At 48.4% G+C, this 13,910-nt stretch overlaps 1 long non-coding RNA gene across 1 annotated transcript; it reads left to right on the top strand.

Annotated features, from left to right (window-relative positions):
• Positions 1–2,562: 2,562 nt before the first annotated feature.
• Positions 2,563–3,367, top strand: LOC120665742. Its single transcript, XR_005671316.1, has 2 exons — positions 2,563–2,845; positions 2,923–3,367. It is a non-coding gene; the product is annotated as an uncharacterized LOC120665742 (long non-coding RNA).
• Positions 3,368–13,910: the final 10,543 nt, after the last annotated feature.

The raw sequence follows: 13,910 nt of genomic DNA, 5'->3' as shown, positions 1-13,910 counted from the left end.
GGCAAGAGCATTAACGGAGAGAGAGAAACTATTTGTCATTCATGGAACCGAGTCCTCACTAGAATCGTGAATGGAAGAAACTGGCTGCTTCGTGTTGGGGAGACTCCATTCCTTTCCACCACCCTCCCATCAGATCCATTGCTCTGATGCCCGCTACCACGCCAAATCCACCGCTAACTCTGGCGCGCGCACACCTGCCGCCCGCAGCCGCGCCAATCCACCCTAGCTCTCCCCCGCACGCCCCTGCCTGCCGTCGTGCCAATCCGCCCCAAGCAATCCCACGCTCGCGCGCCCACGCCTGCCGCCATGCCAATCCGCCTCCGGCTCTCCCACGCTTGCGTGCTCGCTACCCACTGCCGCACCTGGCTTGCTTGAGAATATCATGCTTGCTTGTATAATCCTCCACAACATAATAATTGAAGACGAGAAGGATACAGAGCAGGTTCCACTTGATTTGAATGAGGAAGCACATGTACTGTTCAAGAAGCTACAATCGCTCATGGAGAAAATCCAGAGATGGAAGACGTGCTTAACATAAATTGCATCTTACATGATCGCCAAGCATACGAACAACTTCAATCGGATTTAATTGATCATATTTGACAAAAGTTTGGGAATTGAAACAGGCAAAATAATTAGGTACATATCTCTTTATGATAAAGTAATGATTCATGGGTTAGTGTGCAAATATTGTTCTTCATGTTTATGCTTGATCAAATTTTTCGAACACACATGTGGTTTCCTTATTATTTATTTTTTGTTTTGTTCTTTGCATTTGATGGTTTCTGGAGTACTAGGAGACCTGATGACTTCTGCAGCACATGTGCAGCATACAAGATATAATATGAACATCAACTACATGCATGAGAAATGATAGATGATGCCACTTTATTATTTTGTTATGAATATCATGAACTTTAGTTCTTTTATTATTAAATATATGTGCTACCTTTTATCTTTTATTAGAATCATTGGTCGGTATGCTCTCAGGGTTCTAATTGACCGCAAACAGTTTGCTCTATCTTCAGTTGTATTTCTTCAAGTTCGTTCATTTTCTCGCTCGTCAATCAATGCAACTTCTTTCATTCAATCGAATTCATCAACACAAGTCCAAATGAAAGAAAAAGAGCATCTTTAGTTAGCCCTACTTTGGGGTGAGAGTAAACGGAGAAGAGTGGAGAAAGGGCAGCTGCAATGTACATAACGTGTTGCAAGGTAGTATTCAGCAAAGTAGCAGTGGAGAACGCCTAGAAGGCTGGGCCAAAAGAATTGGTGCAATCAGCAAACCCTGAATATAATGTCATCTGACTACCAAAACTAGCAATTTCCTCGGTAAGCAAATTAAAGGAGAATTGGTGCAATCAGCAAATTAAAAAGCACGCTGACAACACTACCAGAAAAAGAGACATTCGTCCACTTTAGATTAGTACCGGTTGCTTTAAACCCAATACTAATGCCAATTTAGTACTGATCCTATAGCACAATTTACTCCGGAGCCATTTAGTACCGGGCCATAACACCACCCGGTACTAAATGCCACAATTTAGTACCGGTTGGTGTTCTGATCCGGTATTAAATAGATTCAGGGGGGCCCAGCCATTTCGTACCGGACCATAACACCACCCGGTACTACCTTAGTACCGGGTGGTGTTATGGTCCGGTACTAAATGGTCATGACCCGGTACTAAATGGTTCGTTCCAGTTACTTCGAAAGGATAGCGTCTCCTGTGTACACACATGTGTTGTATGGGTGGGATGGTAGAGCAGACCATGCGTGAGGCCACAGGTCACGAGTTCGAATCCTAGTGTCACACATTTATTGGGGCATATTTTTTCAAAGTAGAGGTACATTTAGTACCGGACAGTGGGACCGGTACTAAATGGACGTCCATTTAGTATCGCCCAGCTAGTACCGGCTGCGGCAGCCGGTACTAACGCTGCCTGCCATCCGGTACTAATGACTGATTTTGTGGCAGGGCAAGCCAAGGTAAATTTACTAATTCTGTGAGGTTGTTGTTAGAAAAACTGAAATTACCAAAGAATGCTAGACCAATTGGTCGAAGCATGTGGCAAACCACATGTCTAGGGTTCGAACTCCGTGTGGGACCAATTTCCACCTGGGTAAACAAATCCCCCTCCCTAGCACAGCCAGGGTTCAGAGAGTTTTCTCAATCGGAAAGTCGGTTGCTTCCTCTTAATAAAATATGGTTGGAACCGTCACACTCAACCTAGTCGAGTTTAGGAAAAACTAGAATTCTACCGCATCTTCATTCACTATACCACAACACCAAAATACCAACAGATGTGGGTCGCTAAAAGTATAAAATCACTGTCGAACTGTTAGTCAGTATAGATCTCCTGTAGACCTTCAGTTGGTATATCAGGTTACTCTAACTGTATATCAGTCGGTATATAGTTGGGTCCAATTGTCCGTCGGCGTATACAAACCAGGCCTTTTTTTTCTTTCTCCGCGCTCAACCACAGCCCACTTGCGAGCAAAACTTTGCCCCAGCACGGCCCACTTATGAAGCTGTGGTCTCAATCAGAAAAACAAGAGAACAAACCCTAGCTACTGGTCTTCAATATTCCCGGCCGCCACTCCAACTGCTCTCCGTCCAAATCATCGCCGCCTCTCCCAAATCCTCCACTGCGCTTGCTCGCTCTCTCCAAAATCGCCGCAGCGCGTCCTCATCCAGTACTCACCCCCGCCCCCACCCGAGATCCTGCTGCCTCTCGACCTTAATCTTGCCCGCGCCCTCCACCCAGATCCTGCGTGCATGTGCATCCTCCCTCGTTGGCGGCAAGAACAAGCTCGTGCGTTGTCCACCTCCCCGACTAAACATAGGTGACCTCGATTTAGTTCCTTTCTGCACCAGGCATCCCATCTCATTTGGGCTGATGTTGATTGGTTGGATAATCTAGCCAGGGGCGCACACGGTTTGGGGTGTCTGCGGTGAAGGAATTCCCAACAAGCCTGCAACTCAATGCCGCCTCCGTTCTTGCCTGCTTATTTTAGAGTATATTCATCTGCTTATTTTAGGGTATGTGGTCTTTGCTCGTGGGCTGCTCCTAGTACAAGTGAACTAGATCTGAGTTGATGTGTTCTAGATTTCTAAACTTGGCATTGTTCCGAGTCTTTCTCCAACTTATCCCTTATCATTAGAAGGGAATTTATTCAATAAGTAGATCTGAAAAATGCTCGTGCTTTGTTATGCTAATTTCCAGTTCTTCAATCAGAATCCCATTAGCTACTTATTGACTCGCAATTTCAGTGACATAGGTAATTAAGGTGGTTCTGTACCATCGATCCCATCAGGTTATTACATATGGATTTTCAAAAATGAAAAGTACATGTGGTTCTGTATCATTTATAAGTGAAGGGTGCATACATGTTACCAATCATGCTGAACTGAAATTTTGCAACAGTATGGAATAGAAAGTTCAGGTGTGTTCGTGGTTGGTGACTTATTTTTGCACCTCCTTGATAAATTGTCACTTTATTGTTAATTTTCGTTCACAGATCCACCATTGCTGAGGTATTGTCCCCATCCCTCCTCCCTTCTCATGTTCCCTTCTCATGTATATGAGAACGCTACGGATTATGTGCATCAATTGTTTCCATAGTGTTCCCTCCAAATGGATTTTTTTTCTCAGGCACAGGTTGAACATTTCCTTTTCATCTCAATGTATTTGATTAACCATGTAGGAAGTATCTACTGATATTCCTTTCTTTTTGTCATTCTATCGAACTGTAATTTCTCGTGAAGTAGTGGATCTGTGCCTAAAGGACTAAAAAATAAATTCGGCATGCACAAAAGGGTGAAATTTTAGGAAATGTGCTCACTGTCGGAGCAATTTGTATTGTTTTGTTTAATTCAAATAGAGTTCAATATCTTCTTATTGATGAAAGATATATGACCGAGAATACAATGACTCAGTTTATTACAATCTAAATGATATGAAATTCAGAAACTCTTATGAGCTAGAATCTGTTGCCTTTAGAAACTATAGCTATGTTTCACTGATTACAATTAATTTTCCGATGCTTGCAGTTCTTCATAGTTTTTTTTTTCATTTTATATCCTTATATGGTTTCCCCAATGAACAGCAGAGCTACCATGTTTGTTCTCATGGTTAGTTGTAACATCCCAAAATTCGCTAAGTTGATTCGTACGCTATTTAGTTTCAAAACCGAGTTTCGTCGTTGAGCTCAATTTTTTCCCCTAAAACCTAACCCTAATATTTCAGGAACTTTCCCTGTTCCGCCCGATCTCCCGATCCCTAATAGACCCGACCCCGACAACCAAATCCACCGCCCTATTCTCCCTTGACCCGCGCGTCGCGCTCACGCGTTCCCGGCGCCGCGCGTGGCCGACCGAGCGCCGTGTTTTCGGCGCGAATCTCTATCCCTCTCTCTTCTTTCCTTTCTCTCTCTCCCTTTCTTTTCTTTTTCTTTCCTCTTTTTTTCTTCTTTTCTTTCTTTTTCCTCTCCTCTCTTCTTCCCCGTGCGCTCGGCCCTCCCCTCCTCTCTCTTTGCTCTCGAGCACCGCCCGACTCGGCTTTTTCCCTCTCCTGCTCTGCTCGGTCGCGCGCACGCCGCCAGCCCGGTCCCCGACCTCGCCCCACGCTGCAAAGCTGCGTGCCGCCGGCCCCGAACGCCGCCTGCCCGCGTGCGCCTCCTGGTCGTGCGCCCCGCCTGCCCAGCCCACACACCCCGACCCGCCTCACACGCCCACGCGTGCACGCGCACGCCACGCCGCGGCACCCCGAGCCGTGCGCGCGCCCACGCCACGCCACGGCTACCTGGCCACGCTCGCGCGTGCAGGACCACACCGCCCGGTCACGTCGCCGGCCGCATCACCGACCCGCACGCACGCGCCGTCGCCCTGGGCACACAGCGCCGGCGACCTCGGCACAGCGCCGCCTGCGACGGTCGCTGCCTGCCCGAGGCGTCGCGTCACCTCGCCGTACGCACCCCGCTCGCCATTGACGCCCGCACAGTGCCGAGCCGGCCCCCCCACCGCCATTAACTCGGCCGCCGGCCTCCGCCCGCGTCCCGCCAAGCCGTCACCGCCTTGCTCGCCTATAAAGAGCCCCCCCCCCCCGAGCGCCACAGCCACCGCCGCACAGCTTCCTCCCGAGCCCCGTGATGCTTTTCCCCCTCCCCTTGCTCACTGCTGCGCCTTTGGGACGCCGGCCCGAAGCTACCGCCGCCCGCCGCCGCCCGCCGTCGCGGCCAGACCACCCTGGGACCACCCCGCCCGAGCTGCGGCCGGGAATCGGCCCCGCAGGCCTCCCTGACCTTTTCCCCATACCTCGGAGCCGCCCCGAGCCCCTGGCCGCCGGATTCGGCACCGCCGGCGAGCCGCCTCCCCCTCCCCTGTTTCCCAGCGCGAGGGGAGGAAGAGGACAAGGCATTATGCCAAAAACGCCCTAGCCTTTCCTCTATTTAGTAAAGAAACCTCCCACCTTTTGCCTTTTTGCAAAGAAAACCCTGCCCTTTACTCTATTTTAAAATAAACCTTCTCCATAATTCTAAATATAACCTTGACCCTCCCCGAATAATCCAAATAGTTTCTAAACTACAAACCAAGCCCCTGCCTTCTCAATTATAATTACAAATAAGTCCCTGGACCCCTGTTTAATCCCTAAACCATCCTGTAACCTATCATTTCATGCACCAAACGAACTCTGATCGGCCCGGAACTCTACCATGCCTTTCTTAACCTAGTTTCGGCCATGCCATTACGAAACCACCCAAAAATATTACTCCGAACTCCATATCTTAATTACTTCCGATTCGAGCTCAACGATAAAACCTTTATTTCTTTTTCTTGATTGTGTGTTTGTTTGTACGTGTCGTAGACCATGGTGCGAACGAAGGAGAGATCGTTGACGAGCAGTACTGTGAGCCCGTGAACGAGGACCAGATCCACGACCCCGAGCCCGAAGGACAGTGTTTCGACCAGGACCTCCCCGAAGGCTTCGAAGACGGCAAGTTCAATCCTATCCTTTGATGTATGTTTCTATCCTAGTTTTTATAAACATAACGCAATGGCCTGCTTTATAAAATTGCATATGTTTTGCTTGCATAAAAATACGGTTGGATAGCCACCCCTTGATTTGTGATGACCATTCCTTGACTACCTAGATTAACGTCTGATTTTGCTTGGACGTTAATCGATATTAGAACGCTTAGGACTTTACTCATAATACGATTTATTTTATAAAGAAAATGTGTGCGTATGTGGGATGGGATAATTGTGGTGTTTTTTAAAGAAAGTTTAGACTGGATGGATGGCATTTCTACGGATTTGCCATTTGGTGTGCTCGAGCCAGTGTGGCAGGGCAAAGAAGGGGGATATCCATCTTGTCGTGTCTAAGAACCGAGTTGGTGTGTCGTCTCACCTAACTCCACTATCGTGCAAACCACTCGACCGTTGAATGGGCAACGGCTTAGCATAAACCCCACTAGTTGATGTGATAGCCATCAGGAGGGCTGAGAGCAACTGGTGACCAAGGAGAATGGATATGTTCAGTGTGACTTATACTCCGGTCGTACCTCAGAGATAGGTCGATGACCCCTTGGTGAATCCCGTGATGGCGAATTAGGTCTAGCTAAGGTGGGTAATGGCTATGTCGGGATCTACACCGACACTTCGGTGCTCGTGTTATGGTACCCGCTTGTGGGTAAAGTTGCACACCTCTGCAGAGTTGAAAGCTATTTGAATAGCCGTGCCCACGGTATTGGGCGAGTTACGGTGTGGTCACATAACTAGTGTTTCTTTGGGGACGGGCTAGCGTGAGTTGTTTTGAAAATGTGTCCGGCAGTTGTGCCGTGTGTTACGATGGACGGGGAGTCCGGTAGCAGTTTAAAACTTGAAACTCCGTGTTACTCAATACAAAAATTGGTTTCTGAAATGTTTTCTGCTAAATAAACCCCTGCATGAAATTTATTTCTGCAAATTAAACCGAAACCTTACCCTTGATTTACCTGTGCATATTATTCTGATATAACCCCCTCCGTGGGTGTGGTTGAACTTGCTGAGTACGTTTGTACTCATCCCATTCTTACTTTTTACAGAGGAAGACCCAGACTTCGTACCAGACGAAGCCGAGTAGGGTTATCGTTCTACACCCAACCTTGCCTGTGGAACCGGCCTGTTCGAGATGTTTTCGCTGACGCAGTACTCTGATGATCTTCGTGGCAAGGAGCACCCGCTACCCAGATGTGGACCCTTGGTTCATCTTCACCACTGGTTTTCGCTTTCCGGACACCTATCAAAAAGCCGCCCGTAAATCCCTGCGATGTCTATGCGTGATCTACAGGCATCACCTCCAGCAGACTACTATGGGATTTTTCCCGCCGACTGAAGGAAGAGGACGCACATGGATTGCCCGGATGAGAGGACTTGGTAGAGAAGAAGACGACCTAGAAGATACAGTCTCTCACCTATCCATCTATCTCACCGGCCTGGATGAGCTCTACCCTAAACAAGCGACACAACTGAAGCAATAAATCCAAATGCAAGAGCGTGAGGCAGAACTGGAAGAACAACAGGCGAGAGCCACACGCGCCGAGAATTCTCTAGCCGCTCTCCAAGCCCGAATGCGAGAATACGAGGCTCGCAGAGGAATATGAGGATGGATAGAAGAAGAAGAAGAAGAAGAAGAAGAAGAAGAAGAAGAAGAAGAAGAAGAAGAAGAAGAAGAAGAAGAAGAACCCATGGAAACCCATTGGGATGTAGGTACTCAGACAGATGAAGAACCCGAAGAAACCCACTGGGATAAAGGTACTCAGACCGAAGACAACGTGATGGATCAGTATCTTCCACTGAAGAAGCGCCCCCTTAGGATCAAGGAAGAGTCCCCATGATAAGAGTAGCACCCCAAGCTAGAACCTTGCCGTAATAATTGTGTAACCATGAAGTCTGTACCCCACCATGTTGTATTAATAAATACCACCCACTCCCTTTATGTACCCCAAATAATTGTGCAAGTTTTTCACCCTATCTTTGTTTTCAGATGGCTGAGGAAGGATGGACCCAGAGTGACTGCCAAGCTGCACCTGGCTTCCCCAGCCTCTTGATCAACGCCCTGGAAAGCCTTGGCGTCACGGAACGCCCAAGGTACTACAGCAGAGAGTACGAGCATCAGGGCACTCTCCGCTGCAGGGTGATCCTAGTCATCGCCAGAAGTGACCGCTACCCCGACATCTAGCCATGGTGAGTGACCGCTACAGGGTTTAGGCACCAGGACACCTATCCCTTAGCCGTCAGGAAAGCACTCCGTTACTTGTGCCGGATTTTCGAAAGGCACCTCGCCCCCACACCAATGAGGTTCTTTCCGCCGGCCATCAGAACCCCAGTTTGGGAAGCTCGCATGAGAAGTCTGGAACAGCGCCGCCATGAAGAAGGCCCCCTGTACCAAGTGGCTACCTACCTAGCCTCCTTGGATCAGCTCTTTGACGAGCAATCCAACTTGCTGAGGGAACAGACCCATCGAGCCGAGCAAGCAGAGCTCGCGGTAAGACTGCAACAGATCCGAGCAGTCCAAGCCGAGGCAAGAGCCGCGGTCAGCAGTGAAGCAGTTGCTCAGGAGAGCCTCAGGCAAGCCCGGGACCGGCGTATGCAGGAATGGGCTAGAAGTGGAACCCCAGTCCCGGCAATAGGAGAAGACCAGGTTCTACTCGGAACGCCCGTCATAGGATGGGGACCACTCTTTGGAAACCCACAAGCCCCACCCGAGAATCCTGGAAGGTCTACGGCCGCCGCCGCAAGAGAAGTCACTACGCAACCCCGGGAAAACGGAAATCGAGAGGACAGCGAGCAAGGACCTCTCATTCCCCTAGAAGACGTGAGTTCCCTTCCGAGGGAGGAACCCACTCAAGCCGATGAGTTTGCCTAAAGTGCTAGCGACCGTCAAGGGATGAAGCCGTGTGGTCCGAAGAAGATCTGTGCCCCCCTTTTTCTTTTGAAGTTATGTACCCGGATCTATGTACCCGGACGCGTTTGGCCTTGCCCTGTGTTGTACCTCCCTTGCAGTAATAAAGTTGTGTGTGCTTGTTGTTTGATATGTTGTGTGCTTGTTAGTTGTGTGTTTATCGGCAGAAGGTAGATACCGCTTTTTCAAAAATACAATTTAAATAACTTAAACATCACTTAATCCTAAATCTCACAAAAACTCTACCCAATTTACAGATGGCTTCCCGAAGCGTTACGAGGGCTTCCCGCATTCGGAACCCTCCAGTCGCTGATATGGGAATGCAGCCGAATGGATAGAGCCCTCCCCAGGATGAACAAGTGAGTCAGAACCGAGGAGAAAATCAAGAAGTGCCACCACCACCACCCCTCGGGGACCTAGCACAAATAATCCACAATGAGACCCTCATCCTAGAAACACTGGCCAATGCCCTTGTCAATAGGCAGCCACGAGGACAAACCATGAATGACAAGCTGACAGCTTTCCTGAGGACCAAACCGCCCACCTATGCTGGATCCAGCAACCCTTTGGATGCAGATGACTGGCTGCGTGTGATCCAGAGGAAGCTTGAGCCATTCGAGTGCCAGGATAGAGATAAAGTTCTGCTGGCAGCACATCAACTCACCGGGTCTGCCTTAACCTGGTGGGAGAATTACTGCGCTGCTGCCAAAGATGCCTCCACCATCACTTGGAATGAATTCGTGAAGGAGTTCCGCCGTTATCACATCCCCTCGGCCACCATGAAGCGCAAGGCAGATGAATTCCGCGCACTTCAGCAGGGGAGTATGTCGGTGGAAGAGTATACTCACCAATTTATGGAACTGGCTCGCTATGCACCAGAAGAAGTGAACGACGACGAGAAGAAGCAGGATATGTTCAAGAAGGGACTAAACCCAGAACTCAGGACCCTGCTCACCCCTCAGATCTATCCTGATTTCAACACCTTGATGAACAAGGCAATCCTCACAGAGAAGGCCAAGATTGATGAAAGGAAGGATAACAAGCGCAAGTTCCTGGAGAGCAAGTCACGCCAGCAGGATCGTTTCCAGAAGCCCAGAAGCTTCAGTTACAACGCACCAAGGTCCCAAGCCTCAATGCAGTATAGAACTCAGTCTCAAGTGGCAGGACCACGGGCCCCTAACACCCAGCTCAGAAGCCAGAACACCATGAGGGCCCCGCAAAGTAATGCAAGCCAGGTCACCACCAACAACAGCAATGTGAGGGCCTGCTTCAACTGCCGAGAGACGGGACATTTCATCGCCGACTGTCCCTATGCCAAGAACAAGCCCGCTACGTCAGCCTTCTCCAACACGGTGAACGGACCAAAGCCAGTCCTGACCGGTGCCAACCGAGTGCCCATCCGCAACAACAGCAACGCCAACAACAACAGTCAACAGATGAGACAGCCTCAGCAGTCGTTTGGGCGAGCCCGCGTCAACCACATCGACGCACAGGAAGCTCAGGGAGCTCAGGGCGTAGTACTCGGTGAGTACCTAGTCAGCTCAACCCTCGCAACAGTACTGTTTGATTCTGGAGCATCACACTCATTCATATCCTCAAGTTTTGTGGAGAAACATAAAATACCTATAGTACTACTAAAAACGCCCCTATTAACCTGAACACCCGGAGGTGACATTAGGTGTCAACTGGGTTGTCTACGGGTAAGGATCAATTTAAGTGGGGTAGAGTTTCTAGCGGACCTAGTAGTACTTAAGTCAGAAGGGATAGACGTGATCCTTGGAATGGATTGGTTAAGCCGACATAATGGTCTCATAGGCTGTACTGACAAAGTGGTACACCTAACAAACCCAGAAGGAGTACGAGTGACCTGCCATACCCGGGAAAGTGGATCAAACCCAATGGTATTTAGCATGGAAGCCAAGTCCTTGGAAGAAGTCCCAGTAGTGAATGAGTACCCAGATGTTTTCCCCGAAGAACTTCCCGGTATGCCACCAGATAGGGATGTAGAGTTTGTTATTGACCTTGTCCCTGGAACTGCCCCTATAGCCAAGAGACCATATAGAATGGCAGCCTCTGAATTGGCAGAACTGAAGAAACAACTAGAAGAACTACAACGAATCGGCTTTATCAGGCCAAGTTCGTCGCCTTGGGGAGCCCCGGTTCTATTTGTCAAGAAGAAGGATGGAAGTATGAGGTTGTGTGTAGATTACCGGGCACTAAATGAGGTCACTATCAAGAACAAGTACCCCCTTCCCAGGATCGATGACCTTTTTGATCAGTTAAAAGGGCCAAGTATTTCTCCAAGATCGATCTGAGGTCCGGATATTTTCAGCTCAAGATTAGGGAGAACGATATTCCGAAGACAACCTTTGTTACCAGGTACGGGCAGTTTGAATTCACAGTGATGTCCTTTGGTTTGACAAATGCACCCGCATATTTCATGAACCTCATGAACAAAGTGTTCATGGACGAATTAGATAAGTTTGTCGTAGTCTTCATTGACGACATACTTATTTACTCGAAGAGCATTCAGGAGCACGAGCAGCACCTGAGGGTAGTTTTGGAAAAGCTGAGAATGCATAGATTATACGCCAAATTCAGCAAGTGTGAGTTCTGGCTGGAGAAAGTAGCTTTCCTTGGTCATATTCTGACCGCGGAAGGAGTAGCAGTGGATCCCGAGAAGGTCGAAGCAGTCTCCAACTGGCAACAACCGACCAACGTCAGTGAGATCAGAAGTTTTCTTGGATTAGCTGGGTATTATCGGAGATTCATTGAAGGGTTTTCCAAGATAGCCCGACCCATGACAGAGCTGCTCAAGAAGGAGAAGAAATTCACCTGGACAGAGTCATGTGAACGGAGTTTCCAGGAACTGAAGCGAAGATTGACTACCGCTCTAGTACTAACCCTACCAGATATTCATCGGGATTTTGTCATCTATTGTGATGCATCCCGACAAGGATTGGGTTGTGTACTGATGCAAGACGGGAAAGTTGTTGCATATGCTTCCCGCCAGTTCAGGTCTCATGAGCAGAACTATCCGACCCATGATTTGGAACTTGCAGCCGTAGTGCACGCTCTTAAAATTTGGAGGCATTATTTGATTGGGAATAAGTGCGAAATCTATACTGACCATAAGAGCCTGAAATACATCTTCACCCAGCCGGATCTGAACCTAAGGCAGAGAAGATGGCTGGAATTGGTTAAGGATTATAACTTGGAAATCCATTACCACCCGGGAAAAGCAAACGTAGTAGCCAATGCCCTAAGTCGGAAATCCTATGGACCCAAGGATGATCATCTGCGAGAGGAAATGGCACGATTAAATGTGCACATTGTCCCTCGCGGTTCCAGCCAAGTGCTGAACATTCAATCCACGCTAGAAGACAGAATCCGAAAGGCACAAAGTTCGGATAAGGGGCTGATGGAAATCCGAAGGCAGACTGGAGAAAATAAGGCACCCGATTTTAGAGTGGATAATAAGAGGACCCTATGGTATAAAGATAGAATTTGTGTACCCCAGAAAGGAGACTTCAGGCAAATGATCATGGATGAAGCTCACAACTCGGCATATTCCATTCACCCAGGATCCACCAAAATGTATATGGACTTAAAACAAAAATATTGGTGGAATGGGATGAAGACAGATATTGCACGATTTGTCGCCCAGTGCGATACTTGTCAAAGAATTAAGGCCGAACATCAGAAACCAGCAGGGTTGTTCCAACCCTTACCCATCTCGGTTTGGAAATGGGACGAGGTAGGAATAGATTTTGTAGTAGGTTTGCCCAGGACTCAGAAAGGGCACGACTCCATATGGGTAATAGTGGATCGACTTACTAAATCAGCTCATTTCATACCCGTACGAACCAATTACGGCGGAGAGAAGCTAGCCAAGCTCTATGTGGAAAACATAGTGAAGCTGCATGGTGTGCCCAGCCGAATTGTTTCAGATAGAGGGACCCAGTTCACCTCTAGATTTTGGAAAAGTTTGCATAAAGTCATGGGCACCAGGTTACATTTTAGCTCCGCTTATCACCCGCAGACAGATGGCCAGACAGAAAGGGTAAACCAGATTATGGAAGATATGCTGAGAGCGTGTGTCCTCACTTATGGCAAAGATTGGGAGCAGAGTTTACCCTATGCCGAGTTCTCATACAACAACGGTACCAAGCAAGTTTAGACATGTCACCGTTCGAAGCCCTCTATGGAAGGAAGTGCAGAACACCGCTGATGAGGTCAGAAGTTGGAGAACGTGCCCTAGTCGGGCCCGCACTCATAAAAGAAGCAGAAGAAAGAGTTGCTGAGATTAGAGAAAAGCTAAGAGCAGCCCAGTCCCGACAGAAGAGCTATGCCGACAAGAAAAGACGGGAAATAAGCTTCAACCCAGGAGATTTCGTTTATCTCAAGGTTTCACCCATTCGTGGAACCCGAAGATTTCAGGTGCAAGGAAAGCTAGCCCCTCGGTACATTGGACCGTACCGAGTTCTGAAGAAAGTCGGGGCAGTAGCGTACCGTCTAGAGCTACCAGAAGAAATGCCGAACATACACCCAGTATTTCATGTCTCGCAGTTGAGAAGGTGTTTGAAGGTACCAGAGGCAGAACACGTGCCAATAGAAACAATACATCTGCAGCCAGACTTGCGATATCAGGAGATACCGGTCAAGATTCTGGATACTGTAACTAGGAGAACGAGAAACTCCGAAGTACGGATATGCAGAGTCCAGTGGAGCAGACACGGAGTGGAAGAAGCTACGTGGGAACGCGAAGACGCTCTAAAGAAGGAGTTTCCCCACCTGTTTAGGAGCCAGCCGAATCTCGAGGACGAGATTCATTTTAAGTGGGGTAGGTTTGTAACATCCCAAAATTCGCTAAGTTGATTCGTACGCTATTTAGTTTCAAAACCGAGTTTCGTCGTTGAGCTCAAATTTTTTTTCCTAAAACCTAACCATAATATTTTGGGAACTTT

This window comes from Panicum virgatum, chromosome 3N (assembly GCF_016808335.1).
Source record: "Panicum virgatum strain AP13 chromosome 3N, P.virgatum_v5, whole genome shotgun sequence".
NCBI classification, from domain to species: domain Eukaryota; kingdom Viridiplantae; phylum Streptophyta; class Magnoliopsida; order Poales; family Poaceae; genus Panicum; species Panicum virgatum.
Note: the sequence above shows the minus strand (reverse complement) of the source record. Positions and strands in the feature narration are given on the sequence as shown.